This window comes from Echinops telfairi, unplaced genomic scaffold (assembly GCF_000313985.2).
Source record: "Echinops telfairi isolate 266 unplaced genomic scaffold, ASM31398v2 ScPeMD7_7468;HRSCAF=8506_0, whole genome shotgun sequence".
NCBI classification, from domain to species: Eukaryota; Metazoa; Chordata; class Mammalia; order Afrosoricida; family Tenrecidae; genus Echinops; species Echinops telfairi.
The window spans coordinates 780318-785793 of record NW_022111369.1 but is presented as its reverse complement, the minus strand read 5'-3'; the positions used below and the strand labels follow the sequence as shown (position 1 = coordinate 785793).

General features: G+C 37.8%; 1 protein-coding gene across 1 annotated transcript in view; it reads right to left on the bottom strand.

Annotated features, from left to right (window-relative positions):
* Positions 1-5476, bottom strand: part of LOC101650333 (N-deacetylase and N-sulfotransferase 4) — a 356545-nt gene that overhangs the window by 15979 nt on the left and 335090 nt on the right. The gene's annotated exons all lie outside the window — the stretch shown is intronic.

The window sequence follows — 5476 nt, the reverse complement described above, 5'->3', positions numbered from 1 at the left end:
GGGAACAGAAGAAAAATAAAACAAAGCAAGTACTATTATTGAGTAGATTCTAACTCATAGAGACCCGCTACACACAGTAAAATTGGCCCTTTAGTTTCCAAAGGTGTATATCTTTACAGGACCACAAATTCTTATCATTCTCCAGCAGAACGACTCATGGAGTCAAACTACTGATTCCGTGGTTGGAAGCTCCACTCATACCCATTATGCCCCCACAACTCTGGGGTACAGAGAAAACAGATGCTTATTCCTTAAATTTGCTTAGTTGTCATGTTCCTATATTTAAGATGTCTAGAGTCCTTGATTTTGCTCTCCTGAAGATTTCCTCCTAACCCTTCTAATTCCCAAAGAGTAGGTGCCAAATCCTCCATGCCCTTCACAGTCTATCCATCAAGTCAAGCAGGAAAGAGTCCGATACAGGGAGAGATGAATTTAAGTCAATACAGTTTTATAAGCCCGCCTTAATCTGAAAAGAACTGCAATAGATTCTGGGCATAAAAAGATGTTAGGCAGACATCAGTCTCTTGAAAGAAATAAAACTTTGGTGTGGGAGAAAGTAGATTAATAAAATATTATAATAAAGTACTATATTATATAGGAATCCCTGGGTGACACAAATGGTTAAGCACTCAATTACTAAATGAAGAATTGGCTTTTCAAACCCTCCTGAGGGGCCAGGGAAAACAGTCCAGGTGGTCTGTTTTCCAAAGGCCCTAGTCTCAAAAGCCCCAGGGAGCAGTTCTCCTCTGGGCACAGGGGGTCTCAAATTATTGGAATCAACTCAATGGTAAATAACCATAATATCACAATATAATCTATTATGTGTGTTACTTGCTATGATAAGCCAGATCAATCAGTGATTGAAGATGATCAAAAGATGATGGAACCTTTTTAAGAGTATGAAAGTGTTCATTCAAAATGTTATGACAAAGATTGATAAGCAGACAAAAGCAAGGGCTTGAGAACTACGAGAAATGCTATGACTTAAGGTAAGTTTGTGTGGAAATAGGTGACATTGGGGGAAGAGAAGAACTCGTCTTGGGAGATACCTATAAGAAGAAGTAGAATAAATAAGAATAGCGGTCCTGTAGATTGGAACTTGATGTCATTTGTGTCATATTAACACCAAAATTGAACGTGTTGCTTTCAAGTTCATTCTGATCCCTAGCAACTCTTTAGGACAGAATAGAACGAACTGTCCAATAGGATTTTTCAGGCTATAATCATCACGAAGCAAGCTAAGACATTTTTCCCACATAGTAGTTGGAGGGTTTGAACCATCAACCTTTCCATTAGCATCCTACAGCTTAAAAGCTATGACACTAGGAGTCCTTGTAATAGCAAATACCCACTGCCATTGAACTGATTCGGACTTACAGGACAGATGAGAGCTCCTTCAAAGGGTCTCCCAGACCTCATCCTTTTCTCACACAGCAAATGGTAGGCTTGAAATGCTGCCTTTCTGGTTAGTAGTCCAGTGTTTAGCCCCCACCCCAAGGTTTTTTGTAATAGATGATAGGATTTTAGACAAATATAAGAAACAAAGAAAAAAAAGAAAGAGAAAGAAGCCTAGGAAGTGATGAGTAATTATTAGTGAGTGTTAGATTGGCAGACTAATAAACGTTTTGAAGCCCTTTCATTATTGTATGACTCTAAGGTATTCTTATATGTATATGAATTATTTTGAATACATAGAGATTACCAAATATATATAATTAAGATAATTGGTACAAATTACACAATTTGAATAGTAATGTAACTACAATATGTGCATATCAATAGAGTAATGCTGAAATTTCTACTTTAAGCAATGATAATATGGGACTGTACTTATTCTGCTCTATGTTGATTTCAACTAGTTTAGCACTAACTTTTCTTTATATTTCTGAAAATAAGAGTATTAGCATAAAAATAAGACTAAGAAGTCACAAAGGGACATATTTTATGGGAAAAAATAGCACCTCTGTGAGCCCCATTATAAAAATGTGGGATAGAAATTTCAGTAGCAGGTGACATTTGTAGGAGTCTCTGAATTACACCTGCTGAGTTTGGATTTATGGTATTTACTGAATAGGCAGGACGAGCTAAGTAATAGGCTGCATTATGATGAAATGTGGAGTAGTTTGGGGCCCTAGCCACAGCAATATGGCAATAAAAAGTATCAGAAAAGATAATTCTTTTCAAACTTGTATATTGAAAGTATTTACTTGACGAAATAAGTACAGAGAAGCACTCTCCTCTTGTAGGTTATTTTTTATTTAAATGGTTTTCATCTATTTAAAAAAATTATAACAATCTTCTATAGGGACTGACCACACTTCCTGCTAGGGAATAAAAATAAATTCAATGTTTTTTCTACGGACTTGGGTTGAAAACTTTTAATTACAACTTATCATCTCAATATATCGGGCTCTAATTTTAAAGCCAAGTTTATCTGGTTTTGTAATAGAAATTTTCAAAAAGTGGGGAAGACTCATTATGGTATTTTATGGGAGATACAAATCCATGGGTCCTGCTTGGAATTTCTTAGCTTGCTTCCAATCCAAACATTCCATTATGATTCCAAACCCACTTGCTATGGCAATTTGGGGTGTCAACTTTTTCTAGATATCAGTATGTGTTTTCAGAAGGCTGTGGCTATTGAAGAAATTTTGAAATCAACAGAAAGAATCAAGAAAATATAATGGTTCCTTTTAAGTCTTAAAAAATTAATGAATTTTATGTACACTAAACAAGTAGATATGCAGATGTACTCACACGATTAGGATTTTAGCATGTATCTATATCCATCTATCTCTGACTCATCACAGGTGAGTTCTGGTCGCTCAATGATTAAAGGGCTTGGCTGCTTATTAGAAGTTGAACAGTTTGAGGGAGAAGAAACCTAGTTTTCTGCTCCCAGAAAGATTCTTGTTGCCATGAGGTTGGCTCATATTCATAGGACACTACAAATCTCAGTCGATCTGACCCATAGAGTTTCTGAAAGTAACTTGATATATCTTTTCCCATGGACACTCTCATGGGTTCGAACCACTGACCTTTGATGTGCAGTCAAGAGTCTGACTTCTGCACCACCAAAGCTCCATCCCTATAAAGATTACTGTCTGGGGTACCTTATGGGGCAGTTCTGCTGGGTCTTAGAGTGTCACTATGAGTCAACAATCCACTCAAGATACATAACAACATCTATCGCTTAAGATTTTCAACTGCAGTTAGGACCTAATTAGGTTAGGAAAATTCTCAATTTTTCTGGTTAACTTTATCTCACTCTGTACAGAGAATCTCCTCGAACTGCTTCCTCCCTAAATGAAACACCTATTTGTTCAATTAACTCATTCTTGGCTTTTCAAAGGCAGGAGAGACCATCATAGTCACTTCAAATGTTCTATTCCAGACCCACACATTTACCAGTATGCATACCTTTTCTTACCTCTCAAGTCTTAATGCAAAAGTTCTTAGCCAATTTTCATAAAAAGATTTAGGTAGCCTATGAATTAAACTGGCAAAATTTATCTCTTTATTTTTATTAAGCTGATGTTTCAACAAGCTGATAAAGCACGGGAGGCACTCACTCTTCTATGCCAAGAAATTTGGAAGCTTTGTGGCCATCTAACTGGAAGAGAGTCCTGTCTGTGTCTATTTCAAAGAAAGGTGAAATAACAGAATGAACAAATTATATAACAATATCACATGAAAAATAAAATTTGCTGAAGATGATTCAACAATGGTTATGGCACTGGACGGACTGCTAGAAATTCAGGCCAGATTCAGAAGAAGACATGGATCTTGATTGAAAGTAGAGAATTCCAGAAATATGTTAACTTGTGTTTTATTGACTATATAAACGCATTCAACTCTGTGGCTCATAATAAACTACAAATAGCCTTGGGAAACTGGAAATTCCAGAACATGTCATTGTGCTCACGTGGAACCTGTACAAGGATTAAGAGGAAGCTGGCAAACAGAACAGGGGACACTATATAGCTTAAAAACAGGAAAGGTGTATGTCAGGGTTGTATCCTTTCACCATCCTCATTCAATCTGTATACTGAGAAAATAATCCGTGTAGCTTGATTATGTGAAGAAGGATCTGCCATCAGGATTGGAGGAAGCCTTGTTAACAACAGATGACCCAACGTCTTCCGTAAGGAGATGACACAACAACTCTTGCTGACAGTGAACAGCACTTAAAGCACTTGGAGATGAAGATCAAGGATTGCAACCTTCAGTATGTATTACAACTCAGTGTAAAGAAGACCAAAATTCTCACAACTGGAGATAATATCGTGATCAGGGGAGAAAATATTGTAGTTGTCAAGGATTCCATCTTGCTTGGATCCACAATCAAAATCATGGAAAATGAAGTCAAGAGATCAAATGACACATTATATTGGGTAAATCTTCTGCATGATTCTTTAAAATGTTGAAACTCAAGGTTGTTGCTTGGAGGACTAAGGTGTGCCTTGACCTAAGCCAGTGTATTTTAAATTGTCTCATATGCACCTGAAAGTTGAACATTGAGTAGAGACAACTTAAGAAGAATGCATTTAAATTATGAGGCTGGTTAAGAACACTGAAAATACCCATGGACTGCCAAAAGAACAAACAAATCTGTCTTGGAAGAAGTGAAGCCAGAATGCTCCTTAGAATCAAGAATAGTGATACTCTGTTTCCCATATTTTATTATCAGGAGAGACTAGGCCCTGGAATAGGACACAATGCTTGGTCCAGTAGAGGAGGACTGAAAAAGAGGTAGATGCTCAAGAAGGTAGATTGACACCGTGACTTCCACAATGAGCTGAACATAGCAATTGTGAGAATGGTACAGCACCTAGCAGTGCTTTGTTCTGTTGTTTGGCTGTGGTTCAGAACAGAGTCAACATCACCTAACAACGACTCACTTATATTTTACCTCATTATCTGGGTTCTGTATTTGCAATGAGAGTTTTGAAAAATCTATTATGTTTCATTGATTAATGATATGTAGGCCTGGCCATAATGAACATCAATGTGTGAGGTGAGGGTAACACTGCCTATTTCAAGGTTTTGTGTTGGGTTGAGTTAGCCTAGTGGTTCTCAATGGTTTGGCAAATACATAACCGTGTAATTTGACAACTAATGTAATTGTCCTGAAGCGAAATTTCCTCATATGGCTCTTCCATCCATGGCTCCATAGTTGTCACCAAATAATTAGGTGGGACTATGCAAATAGGGCATGTGTAACACTGACAGGAAGGATTGGTCCATTTTAGTTGCCATGTCCAAAGCAGGAAGAAAGAGAATTTGGGGGGTCATCAGGAAGAAGAACCACCAGCAGAACACATTGGAAAGCCCTGCCTGAAGTGGCCAGGCATCAGTTGCCATGTCCCACTCAGACTGAGGCAAGGAGATCATGAGACAGCACAGAGGAACAGGCAGGAACTTTGAGACCATTAGGCAGAGGAGCAAGTGACTTCTAGTCCACAGTGGAGGAAGC